This window comes from Halichoerus grypus, chromosome 11, assembly GCF_964656455.1.
Source record: "Halichoerus grypus chromosome 11, mHalGry1.hap1.1, whole genome shotgun sequence".
NCBI lineage: Eukaryota > Metazoa > Chordata > Mammalia > Carnivora > Phocidae > Halichoerus > Halichoerus grypus.
In genome coordinates, this window is record NC_135722.1 from 48196089 (window position 1) to 48217912 (window position 21824).

The 21824-nt window shown below is 39.9% G+C and overlaps 1 protein-coding gene and 1 pseudogene across 2 annotated transcripts in view; both read right to left on the bottom strand.

Annotated features, from left to right (window-relative positions):
* The window catches only part of SYT9 (synaptotagmin 9), a 195089-nt gene that overhangs the window by 161460 nt on the left and 11805 nt on the right, over window positions 1-21824 (bottom strand). The window lies entirely within an intron of this gene.
* Window positions 15094-15429, bottom strand: LOC118533827 (NADH dehydrogenase [ubiquinone] 1 alpha subcomplex subunit 3 pseudogene; annotated as a pseudogene).

Genomic DNA, 21824 nt, shown 5'->3' on the forward strand with positions numbered 1-21824 from the left:
ATAAAACTCCGTTTCCCTTTCCGAGGTCCAATCCCACTTCATGGCATGGCAGCTACGAAGTTTCACAAAATCACAAAATTACAACGGCAGTTCATGATAGCCCCACCTCTAACAAGGGCCGATGCTGTGATTAGCATCACCGATGTGTTAATTCACTGATCACTACGGAAACCCTATGATGACCACAGTTTAACAGATGAGGAAAGCTAAGTACAGAAAGGTAGCTTGCTGAAGGCTACTCAGTCACTGCCCTCAGTCACTGTCCTCACTCTAACATTACAAGCTAACAACACTTTGAGCTCCAGTGGTTGGTGCCAGTTAACTGAAAAAGTCAGTTAAAGGAAAACACCACCCCCCTTATGCCTCAAATATTTTATCTTAAGGTAAACATTTTATTTTAACTTAAACCATTAATTCACCAACTCTTTGACATAGGGTAAAGTTCTTTTCTTTGAATATGGGTCCTTGGATTATAGCTTCATGTTGTCTTTCTCACATCACAAATACCCACAATACAGTCTGTGTTCAATTCGAGTTTGCTTAAAGTAGAAGAAGAAGTTAAAAGATATTTGCGAGGCAATCTGAGAGGGGAGTCCTCGATTTTTACCATCGTTTTCAGTCTTTCACAGTCGCTCCTCCACTCTTAACTTCGGCAGCATTTAAAAATACAACTCATCTGTAGTGAGCCTTACGAAGCGTTCGAATCAGTTTTCCCAGAAACAACAGTTCTTTTTTAGTATTCATATTTCACCAGCATATGTAATATTTAATTAAATTACATAATTGAAATAACAAATACAACCAGAATAAACAAGTTCTGGAACAAAAATAACTGCTTCCTAGGAAGCATTCAGCTTAACTTCTGGAAGCAGAAATAAACAGGAATAGTAGTGAAAAGCCTGCTGTCCCTGAGCACTCAGCCTCTCATGGTATTTACTGAAATGTTTTCTAGAAGAAATGGAAAGCCCTGATAATTCCAGCCAACTAGACAACTGGAAGTTGGTTAAGAAAGCCTCAAATGTACCATAAAACACAGTTTGTTGGTATGTAATATTTAGGAGTAACATATGGTGAAAACATGGATGACTTCATGATTATAATACAGAATATAAGAATTTTACCATCACAGCACAATAACAGCATGACAGCTGACCAATTTATCTTTATCTTACAAAGCAGAGGACCCGGAAATAATGTCTAAGGTTGATACAATAGGAAATGGAAATTTAAATATTTTTTAGAGTTTAACATGTAACAATAAAAGGATCCAAAACATAATAATAAATAAAAATTGGGAATGGGAAAATTCCTCACCCTGTTTACACACAAAGTTTACACAAAAAGCACAAGTATATTATTTACATTGTGAAGGAAATTGCCAGAAACCTAAAACTTGTAGAGTCAATGAAAATGGTCGCCTCTGAGAGTGGACCCACGAGTGAGAAATAAAGCTTTTCTCTTTTTTTTCTCAGTATTGTATGATTTCTTGGAACATTTTTAAATATATATATATATTACTTAGATAATTATAATTAAAAACTGCAAATAAAATGTGGACAAGTTAAATGTAGTACAAATAAAGAACACGATTTAAATTAGGAAGCTGAAACATTCCCAATTCTGGTGAAAGAGGATCATTAAGAACCCAGAAGGGGCTCTGTCTCAACTGAAACAGATGCCAAAAAACACAGAGAAACACCTGGGAAGATTTCTGCTCTCCGAAACTTCCCACGGAGCTGCCAGGTAACCCTGGGGTGCGGGACCCGGATGGAGCCCCTGGGTCAGCCCCTGCACAGTGCCCTGGGAGGTGCGCGCTGGAGGAGCAGTAATTAGGCACCGCCTGTCATCACGCACGTGAAGCCCAGGGTGCCTAGCCTTCCATCTGTCTACCTGGCTGGCTCTGTGAACTCACACCTCCATACATACCCGGCCAAAGGGTATTTTATAGAAGCCCTCGGTCGTGGTTCCACTTTTTGCCCTGAACCAGAACCACGGAATCAGCTGTGCACCCACAAAGAGAGCATCTATGAACATGGCTTTGGCTTGAAGAGAAAACTAGAAAGATCGTGTGGATACTATAAAATGGGTTCAGGGTCTCCCTCCAGCCAAAAGATTGTTGGGTTTCATTTTATGTTTTTTATGATATGATAAAAAATTTTTTTTCATTTTATAAATGTAAAACTTTATTCCCGTATTAGGAGAGAAGCTTTCTTACCCCAATTAAGAATCGGGGGGGGTGCCCTAAGAATTTTAACTTGAAGTATTTGGGAGCCTGTAGAAGATTTCTTATGACTGAAATAGCAGCCAAGTTGCTGGATTATATAGCCAATATCCACAGCAGGAAAGAACAATTAGCAACTTAAAGCAATTTTGCGTTTACATCTGTTAGGCGAAAGTCTGTTTAAGTAGGTCCCAGTGCCTTAATAATTACAAGGGTCAGTACAGAAAATATTGATAGAGCCTGGGTCCCTACAGTGGGAAATTCAAATGCACTTCAGGAAATGCTCTTGGGGAGGATGAAATTATTCAACAATGTGCTTGTAAGCATAACAGTGAGAAAACAGGAAGAAAGGATATGGTTGTGCACTGGAGGCATATTACTTACTCCCTGACTATCCAAAAATTCTATTAAAGAAAACAGCACTGCACAGCACTGTCAGTTTTAGTAGGAATTTAGGTAAAAGTGCAGCTCAAATCCTAATTATCTTTGGATATTGAGGCAGATAGCCTCAAACTTCCAGCTCCAAAAACTTACAAATTGCAAACAAATTCTATATCTGGCTTTGGGCAAATGACTCCAAAAATCTACTCTAACGCCCACAGCCAGGCTGCCATTAGATTTTAATAACGAACTGACTGCCCGTTTACAGAACAGGTGTAGAAGCAAATGGAAAAGAAAGAAATAATAGTATCATAACATACTTGTATTCAGAAGGTCTTCCTGACTGGAGAGTGTCAAAATATCAAAAACAGTTTTGCTGGAATCAGTAGGATGCAACACAAGAGAGGTACCCTTACATGTCAGAATATCTATTGAGGCAAAACGCGAAGCTGGCAAAGAACATGAGTCATAAATAGTTTCCCAGACATGACAGGGAAACCTGTTCTATTGGATCTGAACTCATCTGTTTAGGAATTCCTCTTCACTCTGATGCCCAGGGGCAGGACACATTTGTCAGGCATGTTATTGCTATGCTCTGGCTTAGAAGAGCTGCATTTTATGCAAATATGAAAAGGTACCTGACTATCTTATCTGTACTCCTGCGTAAAAGCAGGAACATAACCAAGTAACCAATCTGCAGGGTCAGAAAATTTGCCCCTGTTCAGCAGTAGGCTAGAGCCAGCTCACAGAGCTCATAAGGGCCAATCGTTAAATTTTCAGGGATTTTTGAGAGCTGGTTATTAAACTCAGCCATTATTTTAAAATTAAATGACATAAACTTACAACTGTATAAATTATATTGAAAACAAAAGTAATAAATATTCAAAAGTTGTCATCTCCTACTCGTTTTACTCCATTTACTATTATCTGTGTTCCCAACATTATTTAAATATATTTCATCCGTATGGTGGAAATACTATATAATGATGTGCTACTGCTCATGCCTTCCCAACTCCGAGTTCAGTGATGTCATACTGGTAGGTTGAGATGGGCCATGGTAGAAGCATTTACACCATGGAGATTTCAAACACGACAAATCAGCGCTTGATTTATTATTTTGCTGATGGACTAGTCTTAAGAAAGTGATGGAGAAAATGTCAATAATAAAGATTAAAAGTGTGTCATGTCTATAGCCATTATGTTGTGAACAGCACAACAGATTAAAGATACATTCTTCCAGTATTCAACCTATTACCTGATTCAACAAAGAGGCTGCTCCCGTTATTGAAGAATGAGTGATGTTAGGACATTTGTCACTAACTGTTGTTCACTTTCATCTTACTCGCTAACATAAATGAAGCTATCAACCACCAATGCATGTTGGACCCACACTTATTTGTCAATTGCAATCAAAGGTTGCCATGGATACAGATGTTTGACAAAAATCATGGAAAGCATTCTGGAAGGGTCGATTGTAATGTAATCAATAAAGTATAATGTGTATTATGAATTGTGTGCTGCACACCCTTTATATCAGTAAAATTTATAATAAACTTATGTGTGTATTCTTATTCACATATTTTTAAATCTGTGCGTTAATGGCTGTTACACATAGAGCAGCACCCCAATTCAGGCATCAAGGAGACTGACTTTCTTAAGGAATTGTACAGAGCTAAATTTCTTCAAGTATGCTCCCACTGCTCTTTACATAAGGTCTTTACCTGATACAGAATTCTTATTTTAGTGCTCAAAAGATTTGCCTCATCAGCCCTACTTTTGCAGCATAAATGGGCTATCACCAGATGGCAACAGAGTTGGGTCTGACCCTGGGCAATTAGATATAGAGGAAGATTGGAAATTTCTGGGTCATAACCATATACAAAAAAGGAATCTGCTTATAAAACAACTAAAAAAAATGCCTATACTTCTCTAACTGGGTAACTTTCTTGACAGAAAGCTTATCTTTAAAGCAATAGTTCTGAAATGAGCTTATCTTTAAAGCAACAGTTCTGAAATTTATGTGCGCTTGATAATTGCCTGGGAAGCTTGTTAAAAGTATAGATTCCTGGGCTGTGCCTCCAGAGGTCCTGATTATGGGTGAGGCCCAGGAATCTACATTTAAATGAGCACCCCCAAATATCTCTGGAGGCAGGTGGCTCCCGGCTCCCTGTTTGAGAAATGCAGTGTTAGGGGGCACTCTGAACACAGTAGCTTATCGAGGCTCCCCACTCTTTCTCAAGAAGACTCTACCTGGCTCCATCATGCTGGCCCCAAGAGGCAGTACTGTCCTGCCGCTCCTGCTTTTCTCCTCAGCTGACAGGAGCCTCACCTTACACACCCTTTCCCCAACTCCGTTTCTTTGTTCTTAAAAGAACAAAAGAACTTGTGTTGGGTATCATGAGCAGCCTCACGAAAAATCTTGCTGAAGTCAAGAGTGATTCTATCAAGAAAGGATGCACGGGAAGATTAGTATGACTTGGTTTTAATAAGCCAATTCTGGGGCACCTTTTCTTTCCTAGGTGCTCACAAACCATCTGCTAAATTGGCTTAGGACTCTGCCAGAGATGGACACCACGCTCACAAGCCTTCAGTTTATAGATTCCACATATCCTCCACTGTGAGGCCCGGGCCATCTGCCCGGCTCTCTTTGCTGGTATGGCTTCTGCTTCCATTGGATGTCTCCCTCTCCCCAGGCAGGGAGATGTCTTCCTTCTTGGTTTGATCATAAATTAAAATAATACACTTGAGATTATTCCTTGGATGTTTCCAAAATACTGATTCATTCTTGCCACCAGCATTCCTAGAAACATCTTTGTGGCATATGCCTCCTTAAAATTCCTGGATTATATTTGCCCGGCCCCTTCCTTTGGGAGCCATAATCCTTTAAATTTGTGCTCACTGGCCCTAGTTTCTAAGATGGTGGCATCTCCCCCTTCTCTTCCACTTTTAAAAGTTGTAATGTGAGACTCTAGAAGATCCTCTGTTTTTCATTCCTCTTAAGCTATTTGGAATCTGACTACATGAAATTATACCTAGTTCTGTTCACTTAAAATTTGTTCTAAGTTATAGGACACAAGTCCGGCTACATTCAGCCAAATCAAGCCAAATATAGTATCAAGAGAAATCTGATCCAGAACCACCCTCTATAAACCAGATACCAGTGTTGTTGTGCTGGTGCAGTGGGAGTGACGGGCAGCCAGCTTCCCTTTCACCCCGGAAGTCCAAGTGTAGCCAAGACAAGGTTGCAGAATCTCAGGGCTCACTAAAACAGAGTTTCAAAACCACCCTGCAGATTTAAGCACTACAGATTTAAGCTGCAGATTAAGCACTTGAGGACTGACTTTCCTTTGCCGTTTAAGTCACGTGCAGCTTTCATAGCTCTGAACGAGTTAACAGTATCATTGGCACAGTGCCTTTCTTGGTGAATCTCTACGTGCCACTGAGACAGAACTGTTCAACTCAAAAAATTCTGGGCATGAATTCCAACAAGTTGATGATGAAATTCTGCAATAGAAACATTTATTTTCACATTGAAAACTCAAATCCAGTATGTACTCTGGGGGAAGGAATAGTAACTTTCAGCTAAGCATACTCTAAATCCTTAAAAAAATTGTCCACTAAGCCATAACGTCCATGTGGCTGACAAAATACATGTTATAATAACACAATTACTTCACCACTGCAAAAAAAAGTCCTTTTATTCTTGTTTCAGAAAACCCTTCAGATTCACACAACACAGAAACCAGTGGACGTAATCTTCCAGTGGCCCTTTTTCCTTTTTGGTTGTTGTTGACTTGGAGTCTTAATAGGACAACAGGGAAGGTAAGACATGGCATTTTCTGACAAGCAAGTATAAGGAGAATGTTCTATAGCACAAAGCACACAAGGAACCCCCATCTTGCAGATTTCACTAATATCATTCAGGTTTTGAAAATGCAATTCTGTGTCCTAACTTGATGACAATGACAGGACCTCAGCCAGAAAACACCCATCTTGACAGGTTATTCATTCTTTCTTTCATCTATTCAAGGATTCATCAAGTACTTATTATGCTTTAGCCACTGGATTAGACGAGGGGAATAGAAAGATGAATAACACACAGTCCTTTCCATCAAAGCATTCTCAATCAAATGAAAGAGGCAGATACATGGACAGATAACATTAAGTGTAGGTACAGTGATAGGGAGAAGAGCACAGAGAATGCACATGAAAGAGACCCAACACTGAGTGCTAACAGAAGGATACGAAAGACTCCACTAGAAGGGAGGGGGCAGGAGGGTGGGCAGAGTCATTCCAGGCTAAGAGGACAGTTTAAGTAAGGGGGCAGGAAACTGCATGGCACACTCGACTATTCCTGTAGAGCCAGGTACCGCACACTGGGTGGGTGGAGGAGTCTCTCATATGTCCTGCTAAGGAGCTTGGACTTGATCCTATGGCTGATTGGAACCAATGAAGAGTTTTCAAAGGAAAGCAGCAGGGTCACGTCTGCTTTTCAGAAAGACCATTCTGGCTTCGGTGGAGGTTCGATTTGGGTGGTTAACAACAGAGGCAGGAAGTCCATTAGGCGCTCCAGTAATGCAAGAGGGAGGTCTGATGTCTAAAACAAAGTGGTAGTCAGAGAAATGGAGTTGGAAGACAGATTTGAGAAACTAGCTGGAATTGATGACTGTGGATAAAGGAAGGCAGGGATGTGGTAATAGTGACAGAAATTTCTGGAATGACATCCAGGTTTCTGATTGAGGAGGGATGGGTGTGGTGTCACCCATCAAGATAAAAAAATACGGAAATCAGTCTGGGAGCAGGGGTAGGGGGAGGGATCATTTATTCATTCACTCAGTATGTGGGTACCTACTATGTTCCAGAAATTGGTCCAGGTCCTACAAATATAATAGTGAACTAGATAGATAAAGAGAGCTTACATTCTAATAGGGGGAGGCCAACACTAAACAAGTAAAAGTAATTCTATCATATCAATTCAGATATATGTGCTCTGAAGGAAAAAAAAAAAGTCTGGGAAGAAATAGGTAGATATGGGGCCTTTCTGAGAAGATGTTCACTGAGCAGAGAGATTCAATGAAGAGAGTAGTAAGCCCCGAGGGACCAGTGGGAAGCATATTCCAGGCAGAAGAGCATCAGTGTAAAGGCCAAAATGATGACTCCAGTTTTGGACATGTTGAATTTCAGGTGACTTTCATCTATCCAGTTGGAGACATCCAAGGCAGTAAAATATACAGGGCTGACGTTCAGCAGAGTCTGTGCTAGAAGTGGATTTGGAACTATCAGCATGTTAGAGAGCCTGCTGAATCTTGAGAGTGGAGGGGATGACTTGGGAAAAATGCAGAAAGTGAGAAAAGCAGTGGCCAAGCTAGGTAATTAAGAAACATGAATAGTTAAAGGGCAAATAGAAGGGAAAAAAATCATGAAGAAGGAAGAGAAGAATGGGTTCAGTGTTGCAAAATGCAAGAAAGGAGGAAGCAGTGAACACCACGTCCAAAGGAGCAGCATTCCAATAACTGCAGTGTGGCCGCTGGGATTAGCAATTAGCAGGTCCTTGATGACTGTAGTGAGAGCAGCCTCAGAGAAGCGGTTGGGGAGGGGAGTAGCGTGGAAACTGCATGACAGGGGCTTGAAGAAAACCCAGCAAGAATAAGGCATCTTATGAGAGTGTGGCTGTGAAGAGAGAGACATCATATGGAGAGGGGACAGGCAGCAGAGAGAATATCTACTCTGGGAGAGTCCAGAATCTGTCAAGTCTGGAGAAATCAGCTGGGCAGTGCCAGCAGGCCAGGGGTATGGCCTAAGCTGGAGTGGATGCCATGCATGCTTTGCCAACTGGCTTTGTGCAGCCCTGCCTCCCAAGAACTCATTCCAGCTCATGCCCTGGACTTCACAGGGCCAGGATAGAGCTGTTAGCTCACCTAGCTTTCCTCACTCCAGTGGACTGCAAGAACCTTTCGGAAGTCCTCCCAAATCTGTATGAGGCATTGGGTGTAATGCGAGACACTATAAGCAAAACATAACAAATGATGTTTGTCCGTGGGGGGGGCCTGGCCCTGAGGAAGGGGTTGGGAAGCCTGGGTTTCCTAAGAAGGTGGCCTTATGTGTGGTGCTGCCTCCTGTAAGAGAAAACTCCTCATTCTTCCATTTATACCATAAGGCATCAGCCCCAGAGTCCAAGATCAGGCCCAGTTCCATGTATCAGGTGGGATGTGGGAGGTGTAGAAGGGAAAACTTGAGTAGTGATAGAAATGAGAACCCCCCCTATATGGGGGAAAAAAAACCAACCACACAAAGTAACATCATAAAAATACGAACTTATAGAGTATTATACCAAATTAACCAAAGATTAACCAAAGATTATACAATCAGGACTGGTGTAGATTACAGAAACATGCACGTGGTCAACAAATTCTGAGATATCGGAAGCAAAAGAGAAGCACTAGAAAGCAAAGGAGAGGGCAGGCTCTGACTAATCAAAGGCAGCTCTACACAGCTCAGCAGGAAATAAACTTCCCATAGGACTTCATCTCAAAGGACACGGAAAGTGAGAAATAAAAATAGACTCTCAACATTTTTAGATAAATTCAGCAATCACATAACCACAGTTGTTTCTTAAATGAAATTAGCTGATTTAGAAACACATCTCATCTTGGAGGCTGAGTCTAGGCAGGCTAAGACCTTACTTATCCCCCACCCCCCAAACTCTCACTCATACACTTCCCTTGGGGCCATCCTTGGTCCATGTTTCTGGCCATGGGACTCACTTAGAATGGTACTTCCACTTCTTGGAAAGAAGCCAACCTCCAAGTTCCTGTAAGCAATCCCTATGATACCAGGAGCTGCACACTCTCTATTTTATTCTAATTGCCTTCACTGGAAGTGCATCCTGGATTCTCTCTTCCACCACAACTATGTTCTCACACTTTGTTCCCGCTTGGATACATATAATAGAGCCATCATTACCCAGCTATGCATACCAAAATATAAAGACAGGCAGAAGGACCAGAATCATGCAAAAAGACACAAGAAAACTGTTGGCAATAACAAAAGTGATCACCACCATAATTTCAAAATAAGATTTGAAATCGCTTTTTCATTTCAGACTCATGTTTATAACTCATATTTAGTACGTACCGCAAACACATATTTCTAAAATTCAACTCAGTCTCTCTCATTCCCTCAACCTGCCCCTTCTTGTACATTCTGTATGACCTAGCTGCCTAATTCAGAAACCTCAGACTTCCTTTACACCTACCTCCCACTGTACTCCATGCCCTATGGATTCTGTGGTAAGACAGATCACCATTACCACTAGGATAAAATCCCAATTCTTAACATGGCCCACAAGACCCTTACTTACGTTTCTGACTTTATCTCTTGTCACATAAACATCCCCCACTCTAGCTCCCAAATTCAACTCTGCCAACCTTAAACTCACTCAGGCTCCCTAAGGTCACTCCCTACTTCAAGTATTCAAGCCTTTGCACATGTTGTTTTCTTTCCTAAAAACTCTTGGTCTGAATGCTTTGCTTGGCCTCACACTTCCATAACATGTCAGAGCTTATTTACTTCTTACCTGGAGATGCTGTTTTTGACACCACTCCTGGCAAGTTTGAGTTAGGTGCTCCTCCTATGTGCTTCCATAACACACTGCACTTTCCCTTATTGCACTACGCTGTAACTGCCTGTTTACTTGTCTATATCCTCTACTAGAAGGTCATCTCCTTGAGGCCAAGGACCATGCCTTTCTCAAGCACAATAACTCCAGCACCAAGGACAACATCCAGCACATGGAAGTTTCACATAGGGTGAATGATTAGCCAGACTACATTACATCCTCATTTATGAAAAGCAGCAGAAAAGAGCCAAAAACAAGTTTGGAGGATAAAATGAAGCAAGGGGGAATAAGACGAAGAAAAAGGAGAGAAAACATTCATGGATAGGGCACCAGAAGAGTGGAAAACAAAAAGAGAGACTAATGGAACAAGTAAGAGAAGGCAAAAAATAAAGGATGGTGTCAAAGTCACTTGTGCAGATTTTCATGAAGCTCAGACAAGTCTTTCCCGAGGGGAGTAATAAGGGAACTAACATTGATTGAGCTCTGAAGGCCAGGTCCTGTCCAAATCCATGGTCTCATTTACATCTTACGGTTCCCCTATCAACATTACTATCTTCCTTTTGCAGATAAGAAAACTGAGGCACCAAGAATTTAGGTAACTATCCTCAAGTTACACAAATATAAAGTGGTGAAGCAGTCTTTGAACTCACTTTACATGCACTGTCCAGGAAGTATTTAACTGTAGAACAAAGACAGATTTGATGGTTAAAAAAAAAAAAATTCTAAGCAGAAAATCTTATAAATGAAACCATGATTTACCTTGTGATAGCTCAGCTCCTGCTTTTCTTCCTTCCTTTCTTACATAGCTCCTCTGAGAGCAAGCAGACTGTCCTGAAGTCAGCATTTGCCAAAATCTGATATGGAACTGATCTCAGGACCATCCATTCTTCCCCAGCCTCCTCTAGGGAAATGTGTGGCCTGCAGGGACCTAGGTCCCATCTCTACAATGAGGTGGCGCTAGCCCCCCCTTTGCTACAGGCTCCAAATGTGGGCCCGTGGCAGTGCTCCTATCACAACAAACCAGTGATCCTGGCCCATGCTACGCGGTCCAGCACTGCGTTTCCGTGTTCTAGCAATACCCCCTAAATGTACACTTCTGGAAATGCGTGGTTTGCAGCAGATATAGGTCTCAGGTAAGGCACCCATCGGGACCAAAGGAAAATGCTTTCTAAATTGACATTAAAAATGAGCTTGGAACTAAAATATATATTGTATGATTTTACATTGGAAAAAAAAAAACGTTCTCTACCTTTATCCAAACTTTTGTAACAATAAAATAGCTTTGTCATGACAGCATTCACAGATACAAGGGAAAGAAGGCTACTTACTCCTGTAGCTGAACAAAAGCTCACACAGTGGCTATTATGCCTCAGGTTCCTTCATTTTAAATCGTCCCTCTCCAGGTAGAAGCAGAATCCTTACAGGCAGAGCCCTTGCAGGCTTCCCTCATCTTCCCCACTCTTTGAATTTACTAGGCTTTGCAGATTTTTATCAAATATTCTCCACATCTGCTGAGACACACACACATACACACACACATACATATATACACATACATATTTCTTGTGCATCTAAATACCAAAGCCAATACTTTCTCATGGAAGCAGATTTTCACAAGAAATTAATTTTAACTGATTCAATTCATCATCTAACCGTGGTTACCAAGGATACCAAATAGCCAAAATCAGTTGGCTCCAACTTGCTTGTTAATCAGAAGATATTAACAGAAAGCTGTGAAGAATTATTGTTGTCTAAGTAATCTGGCCAGAAACAGTCCCCCCTCCCAATGTCCCTCAGTCCTGAACTCAGTTAAAAACATTCCAGTCTATAAAAATCATTAAAAACACGCAAGGTTTTTTTCCAGGATTTGAAATTCAATGATTAGTATTTAGAAAAATGACCGCTAATGGTTTCATTTTAATTCCCTTCCTGATGAAGCACCAAACTGAGAACGGCTACTGATTTGATCTTATCCATCTGAAAGCAGATGATTCTCACCATAGCAGGTAATTGAGCATTCAGGTGATCTAGCTGAATCTGTCCTAAATCAAACAGCCCAGCAATGTATATGTACTAATAGAGGGCAGCATCAAACAGATGAGCCTAGCATGTGCCCTTGAGGGACAGAGAATTAAAATAAAAACACCCCAAACAAAAAAATGTTTCTCCTTGCTAAAAGGTCAACATGTTTTTTTTAAAAAGTACTCATAAGATTAAGTTTTGTCTAGTCTATAATGTACATCTAAAGAAGAACCAAAAAATTGATACTTTCTCTCCAAAAAGCACAGGCAATCAAGTTTCTTACTAATTAGATTTGTTTACATTTTAAGAATATTAATTACATGTCATTCATTGCAATTATTCTCTCATTTTGTAGTTTGTCATTTTGTTTACAATGCCTTTTGCAAAAGAAAACACTGTTGCTATTTTTTGTCAAAATCTGTCAAGCTTGTCTTTTATGGTTGTTGGCTTTGGGGTCACGCTAAGGAAGACTTCACCTACCTAAAATAATGCCCGAAACCAGCAGTTGCCACCCAATACCTATTTTTCCCTTTTCCCAAAAAACAATGAAACTTAAATTGCATTTGGAATTTGGCTTGACACCAAAAGACTACATTTCCCAGCTTTGGTATGGCCCTGTGACTAAATTCTGATCAAGAGATGAGAGCACAAGTGTTGACAGGGACTTCCAAAAAGGTTTCGTAGGAAGAGCAGACTTGGGCTGGAGGTGGACTCTTTTGTCTCTCCCAGGAATGTAAATGTGAGTGCTGGAATTCCAGCAGCCATCTTACCCTGTGAGGTGACTGTGAGTTAGAAGCTGTGCATGGGGCAAGTGGGTGGTACAATCAGTTAGGTGTCCAATTCTTGATTTAGGCTCAGGTTGTGATCTCAGGGTCATGGGATCAAGCCCCATAATGGGCTCCGTGCTCAGCAGGGAGTCTGCTTGGGATTCTCTCTCTCTCCCTCTCCCTCTGCCTCCCCCTCTGCTCATGCTCTCTCTCTGTCTCTAAAATAAATAAATCTTTAAAAAAACGAACCTTCTGTATTTAAGCCACTGTTATCAATGTTTTCCTGTCACATGTAGAGAATCCTGATTTTAAATTATCTTATAATTTCCTTTAGAATTTTAATGATTTTACTTTTTGTAAAATTTAAAACACATTACAAATTTGCGTAATAGAGCAGAAATATAGTGCTTTTCCCAACACCATTTACTGAATAATCCATTTCCTCCCCCCGCCCCGCTGATTTGAAATGCCATGTTTACCAAATACTATGATGCCATGTTACTCTGTTTCTGTTCTATTAGGTTTGTTTGTTTTTGCATAGTCTTTATTTTCTCTGAGAAGTGGAAGTTGAGAGTAGAGGTAGAGCTTCAGAGGAAGGAGAGAAGGGCAAGGAAGAGGGCTGATGACAAGTAAGAACTACCAAGCAGCACTGAGGGCCCAGATGAAATGAGATTCTCCACATGACAAGCGTAAGGATTAGCAGGGTAGACTCTGCATCAGAATGGCTGCGTTCAAATCCCAGCTCCGTGACTTACAGGCTGTGTGGAGGCAGATTCTTTGCCTTCCTCCTCTGTAAAATGGAGATAGCACTAGAACCTACCTCAACGTGGCTGTGTTAAAGGAGTTATTATATAAAAAGCTTAGAATGATATCTGGCATCAGGTTCTATTATGTCTCATTGGTATTATTATTATTATTAATAGTTGTAATTGTTAACATTGTCACTGTCACCATCATCTTCTTAATATTAAGATGGCAGCTTTTTTGTTCCCTAAGGTACAATCAAGAATAATGTTGAATTTTATCAGATGCTTTTTTGGCGTTACCTGACATGATTGTGTTTGTTTGTTTCTCCAAAAACTTATGTATTGTGAATAAGACACCATTTCACACCCACTAGAATGGCTATAATAAAAAGATAATGATGAATGTTGCCGAGGATGTGGAGAAATGGGAACCCGCACGTGCTACTGATGCAAATGTAAAATAGTGCAGCCATTTTGGAAAATGGTTTGGTAGTTCCTCAAAATGTTCAACACAGAATTATCAAATGACCCAGCAATTTCACTTCTGGGTATGGACCCAAGAGAAATGAAAACTTACCTCCACGCAAAAACTTGTACCTAAATGTTCTTAGTAGCAGTTATTCATAATAGCCCCAAACTGTAAACAACCCAGACACCCAGGAACAGGTGAATAGATAAATAAAATGTGGAATACCCATATAATGAAATATTAATCAGTAATAAAAAAGAAAGAACTAATGACACATTATACAACGTGGCTGGACCTCAAAAACAGCATGCAAAGTGAAAGAATCCAGTCACAAAAGAGATCACCTATTGTAGGATTCCATTTATACGAAATGTCCTGAAAAGGCAAATCTATAGAGACAGAAAGTAAATTAGAGGCCCTCTGGAACCAGGTAACAGTGAATGGACATGAGGGATCTTACTGGAGTAATGAAAATGCTCTAACCTTAGAGTGATGCTTGCACAACTTCATAAATTTACTAAATAATCACCAAAATGTATACTTAAAAGTGGCTGAATTATATACTATGTAAAATACGCCTCAATAAAGTTATTTTTTTTAATGAGGGAATGGATGGAGGGTAATAGAAAAAAAATGGGAGAAGCTTATGTTATTTTGTGTAAACATGATCAAAACTTAAAACAAATAATTATGTATGTATAATACGTATACAACAAAACCTACTCATGCAGTGATAGCTTTCCTAGTGCTTTACCATTCTTATATTCTCAGAGTAAACGCCCAGTAGAAAATTCCACTGGGTTACACTATACACACTACATATAAGGCATTTTCTTTTAATCTCTTCTGTATCTGTTTTTTTTTGGGGGGGGGGTCGCTTTTCACATTTTATTGGCTCAGGGGAGGGGCCTCCTCCATGTCACCAGGGGTGCTCACAAGTTCTTCAGCCACTCCAAGCTTGGGCCCTGGCGGTCCTGGGGGTGGCTGGGCACGTCGGGCATGTTCCCATCATCTCGGAGGGGCACTGGATAGTTGTAGGTCGTGGCCTGGCTGATCATGGTGGCGTATTTGGTGAAGGGGCTGAGGGTGGGCAGAATTAGAGCGAGGCCCCCGATGGTGAAGGATGCGACCAGCACCGGCTCCTTGGCCCAGGCATCCTTGAGGAAGGTGGCGAGTCTCCCGGCCATCTTGGTTACAGCGGCGGCAGCAGCCTCTTCTGTATCTGTTATTAAATCCTTCTTCTCATTCCCTTTGTTTTATATTTGTGTTTTCACATTCTTTTCTTGGTCAGAATAGCAAAATATTTACTTATGTATATTTCAAAAAACACATCTTGGTTTTGTTTATTAATACTGCTTTTGTTTGTGTTTTTATTTTTCACTTTCTCTTCATTAATATGTTCTTTTGGTTTTTACTAATGCTTTGCTCCTACATGTTTTTGGTTTATTTTTCCATTTCTAAGTTCGTAAATTTAATGTTTGGTATATTCATTTTCTGTCACTCTATTTACTACAACCAATGAAAGTTATGAATTGTCATCTAAATATAGCTTTGGCTGCACTCCACAGTTTTAACATATGTGCTTTCATTTCTATAGTGTTTTCAATGTCTATAATTTTAGTTTCCATATCTGATTTTCTAATTAAAGAGATCTCTGAAAGAGTTCAATTTTCAGGTGTTTAGGGTTCTGGTGATGTTGTGACTTGTTATTCACTTATTGATAATTTTATTGCATTACAGTCTGTAAATGTGGCCCATAAAATTTAATCTTTTGGAATTAATGTTCCTTTTTTTATGGTACTGAAACATTTCTTAAAAAATGTTCCATGAACATTTCTTCTCTCTTGGTGACTAGAAAATTCCATTGGTATTTCACATAAATCAAACTTTTAGCAACATTATTTCTATCCACTTCTTCTATCTATTGATGTGTCATTGTCGGTGAAGTATCATAGTCTCCCACTATAATTCTGATGTTTCTAACTTCTGAAGTTTGAACAAACTTAGTTCAATACATTTGAATATCATTTCATTTATTAAAAGTTAGTGACTGGTAGGTCTCCATTGTTTATAGCACTATTTACCAAGCTAAAATAAGTCTTATTTGATGACTTTTATGTCACATGCAGTGTGTTTATTATAGGAATGTTAGTTTGATTAGCATGAGGCCTTAAAAAAGAGCAGATAAAGACGATATGAAATCCACAGAGGGGCACCTGGGTGGCTTAACTGGTTAAGCGTCCGACTCTTGATTTTGACTCAGGTCATGATCTTGGGGTCGTGAGATCCAGCCCCACACTGGGCTCCATGCCCAGCATGGAGTCTGCGTGAGATTCTCTCCCTCTCCCTCTCCCCCTCCCCCATTTCTGCTCCCACTCTCTTTCTCAAAATAAATAAATAAAACCTTTTTAAAAAAAATCCACAGATATTTTGCACTTGTTATTTTAATATTTTCAATGAAGCTATTTCCTGAGTATTTAAAAATCAGGTAGTGCACATCCAACTCTGATCCTCCTCTGACATTTCCCCATGTTCTAAGCTGCATTATTAAAGCCACCATTTAACACCCACTTCTGTCCATTCCCTGAATTAAATCTGATGACTTTCCTTAGTGCTGTGACTGCAAGCCCTAAAACATCACCTTTTACTATAAAGACATATGCTATAGTGCCCTCGTTTTGTGAAGCTGTCCAGTTCAACTTTCCATTTCCCACATACTGAGGCACTGGGAAGACAACTGTGATTGAGTCATTGACGTGTGAGACAATATAAAAATTAAAAGATCAAAAAAACCAATGTAATGGAAAAGAGCTGTGATTTTAATTTTTATTGGCCTACCGAGTGGATCCTCTCAAACTGAACCTATGGGGATTAGATCCCCCCGGAGAAGCCTGCAGTAATCCACACATAAATGGCCTCTGAAGCAGTGTGGCGTTAGAATCAATAGATGCTTCTCCCAACAGCATGTGGAAGGGAAAAAGAAACACTTTGGGGGATTTTCTAGCTCTCTTTGTAGACTCTCTCTGAAATAGATTCCATGACATGATGAGTTTTAGCTACCTAAAAATTAAAGGAATACAAAGTACTTAAAAAGCCCCAGAGAAGGATGACCTATAAATTCAGTATATTACAGTGACATTAAATCTAAAGTAGCAATTGTGGTGGAACAGATTAAAGAACAGCAAACAACAGTTTTCTCCTTCCTTCTGAAATAACTGGGGAGGACTTTAGAGCTAGCTCGGCTATGCTATCTACCACTTGACATTCATAGTATTTGGGAAAAAAAAAATCACCATTGAAAATACGTTTGACCTGAGATTTTCAGTGTAAAGTGTTAAAAGTGGTTCGAATGTGGCCCCTCGTTTATGCCTCTTTCTTTGTTTCCCAGGTTTTTCTGATAGGAAATGAACATATCGGCAAGAACAACTGATAGACTACAGGAATCAAGCAACCATGTTCTTCTCTAAGCTCACAGCCTAGTTAGAGTTTTTACAGAGCTGATTTACAGTGTGGTTATCCTAAATTAAAAATAAGTGATAATCATATTACATGTCTAGCAATAAAGAAGACCATGATTTTTGTTACTGCCAGGATGCTACAGTTACATCCTACAGCTAAATTTTCTACAGAATGTATTATTAGTTGTGCCAACAGCAGCTGTACTAATAATTTGGGATAACTCCCACTGTGGTTAAAAAAAAAAAAGAAGGATCAATGATAGATAGTAAAAATATTTTCGTGCTTGGATTTCCTTACCTAATATAACAGTTTTATACAGATGGTTGAAGCATTTATTTTGACAATGGGGTTGTAAAAAATAATTTCAATCCATAAAGGCCATAAATCCATGTCATTTGCAACCCCAGATGCATGCCAGACTCATGTGTAGGGGTACTTTAGGAATCACCCCTAAAGATTCTGATTTAGTCAGTCAGGGAACAGCGCAGTTATGTCTTCAAAAGTTCCCGCAAATGATTCTGATGCATAGCCAGAACTAAGAATCACTTCCCCAAAACCTTCAAGTTGGAAGGAGCCTTAGCATTCAACCATTTCTCACCCTCCCTGATTTCTAGTAACTTCTTCCCTATAGTCCTCCAGTCAACTGTCCTGGATGTCTGCATCAGATCTCCTATACAACCTCAAACTTAATGTATTTAAAATTAATCTTACGTTTTTCCCCATAAAACATGCTCAAGGGGCACCTAAGTGGCTTAGCTGGGGTTAAGTGTCTGCCTTCGGTTCAGGTCATGATCTCAGGGTCTTGGGATCAAGCCCTGCATCTGTCTCTCTGCTCAGCGGGGAGTCTGCTTCTCCCTCTCTCTCTCTCTCTCTGTACTCTCCCCCTCTCTCTCAAATAAATAAAATCTTTAAAAAAATATTTTTAAAAACCCATGCTCAACTTCTTGTCACAAACCTAATAAATCACATGACCATCCTCCCAGGCACTTATGCCAAATATCGGAGAATTAGGATCCTTCTACTTTGTCTCAGTATACCGATTATTTTTACCCCTTAAATATGTTTTATATCAATCCCCTCTTCTCTAATTCCATTACCTTAAAATATTAATTCAACACTTCTGCCTAGACAAATACTAATAGTCTACTACTTCTGGTGTTTTCTCTAAAATCTCCAGGCTTTGAATCTCATACTGCCTAATTGCACCACTCCACCCCAGCTGCCCATCCTTGTCACAGATGTCTACATTCCTCAGGCCACTTCCCCACTTCCCTCCATTCCCGGCTTGTTGTCACTCTCTCCAACGCTACTTTTGTCTTAACTTGTGGTTAATTCAATACTTCCAAAACCACAGTCTTTCTGTTCTTGTCCCTGTCTCCTTCAGTAACTTGTCCTTCACCCAACCTTAGTGCCTCACTCCACAATCACACCCCAGACCTGGTTATACCAACAACTGCAGCCCCTCCTTTTCACTGCATTCCCAATAATCACCCCACACCAGAGGACCTACAACCCTCTAATCCTACCAACTCTTCACTACCTCCACATGTCCACTTTCCCCTCTTTACTCAGATGAGATTTCAGAGTCGATCATCCCAATCCCTCCATCCTATAGCCCTCAAATCTTTTGTCCCTCTCTCATTGTCATACATCAGCATGACCCTTCTTAAACACAATCCCTGTCTCTTCATGCCTGCATAAACACAGGTGCATGTAGTGGGAAAAACATTCACGCCTGTGGTGGTGGGTAGCACTTCAAATACATGATCACTACCTTCAAGTGGGCCCTTAACGTTGCCCAGCAATTACCCTGCACTTCTCTGATCCACTCACTCTTCCGTCTTCTGGCCTAACATTTACACCTCTCCTGTTTTCACCTCCCACCCTATCCTCACTCGCAGCTGGTAACCTGGCTGTTTCCTTTTTCACTAATAATGGAAGAGCAATCATAAGACAAGCTTCTATATGATCTCCAAACCGTATCTGCCCACCCGGGCTCATATACTCTGCCCTGACTCCTTGTCAATGAATGAAATGTTGAAAAACCCACCTACTCAAGTACTCAGGCAATTCAATCCCCTATGTCATTTTTTTCTTTTTTTATTGAAGTATAATTAACACACTATTATATTAGTTTCAGGTGTACAATATAATGATTCAACAATTCTACACATTCCTCAGTGCTCATCACAGTTAAGGGTCCTCTTGATCCTCTTTACCTATTTTACCCATCCCCCTACCCATCTCCCCTCTGATAACCATCAGTTTGTTCTCTAAATTTAAGACTTTGTTTTTCAGTTTCTTTTTGTTTGTTCATTTGTTTTGTTTCTTAAATTCTACATATGAGTGAAATCACATGGCATTTGTCTTTTGACTTATTTCACTCAGCATTATATGCTCTAGATCCATTCACATTGTTGCAAATGTCAAGGTCTCATTCTTTTTTATGGTTGAGTAATATTTCAGTGTGTTTGTGTGCCATGTCTTCTTTACCCATTCATCTATGGATGGATATTTGGGTTGCTTCCTATCTTGGCTGTTGTAAATAATGCTGCAATAATATAGGCATGCATGTATCTTTTTGAACTAAGTGGTTTTTTTCTTCCTTTGGGTAAATACTCAGTATTGGAATTACTGGATTATATGTAATTCTGTCTTAAATTTTTTGAGGAACCTCCATACTGTTTTCCACAATGGCTGCACCAGCTTGCATTCCCACCAACAGTGCACGAGCGTTCCTTTTTCTCCACATCCTCACCGACACTTGTTTCTTATTGATTTTAGCCATTCTGATTGTGGTTTTGTGGTTTTGATTTGCATTGCCCTGATGATTAGTAATGTTAAATACATTTTATGTGTCTGCTGACCATCTATATGTCTTTTTTGGAAAAATGTCTATTCAGGTCCTCTGCCCATTTTAATCAGATTTTGGTGAATTTTTTCAGTTTTGTTTTTGTTTGTTTTTTTGGTGTTGAGTTGCATAAGTTCTCCATCTACTTTGGATATATCAAAATATCAATCAATACCAATATCAAATACATCAATTGCAAATATCTACTCCTATTTAGTAAGTTGCCTTTTTGTTTTGCTGATGGTTTCCCTCACTGTGCAAAAGCTTTTTATTTTGTTAGAATCCCAATAGTTTATTTTTACTTTTGTTTCCCTTGCCTGAGGAGACATCCTCTGCATGATTTTTAACTTCTCTCTAGCATCCAATTATGAATTATGTAATTACGAATATGTAATTATTTTCTCCTCTCTTTAAAAACCATCTTTTGACTTATTTTCTCCTCCCTTTTCTTTCACAATAAAACTCAAAAATGTAGTATATGTTTTCTTCAACTTTTCTCAAAGAGACTATAGTCAGACTATCACTGACTCCACTTGCCCACAACTCCTTCAGAATCCCTCAGTTCAAGGTCACCAATGAAGCTCCATGTTGCTAAATGCAATGATCAGTCCTGGGTTCTCATCTTACTTGACCTTTCAAGTACATTTCACAAGGAGGATCACTCCCTCCTTCCAGGAATACTTTCTGCACTTCCAGGCCACCATACTCCTGATTTTTCTCCCACTGTACTTGCTGATCCTTTTCAGTCTCTTTTGTTGGTTCCTTCTCATCTTCCTAACCTCTAACTAGTTGTTTGACTTCTTCTTTTTTTAATCTTCATTCCTTGGTAAGCGCATCTAGTTTCTGAGCTTTAAATATCCTCTCTATGTTGATAGCTCCTAAATGTATATCTACAGGCTACACTTCTTTCTTGAGCACCTACGAAGGATATCCCAATACCCATTCAAGAATACTGCTCCAATAATTGTCCCCCTTTGTCCTACATCATGTATTTTTGTTCTTCACTAGATCATTCCCATCACATTAGTGATGTTCTCTCTTACAATTTAAAACAAAAACAAAAAACCCTTGATCTCATTTCCCTCACCAACTAATTACTCATTTCTCTGGTATCTGCAGAAAAACTTGAAATAGTCTATACTCACTGCCCCACTTTTGCCAGTCAATTCCTCTTACAGCCACTCCAATCAGGCTCTTGTCCCCACCTCTTCACCAAAACTGCTTGTCAACATCACTTCCGATGACCTCTAATACTAATGGCAGTGGTCAGTACTCAGTGCTCATTCTACT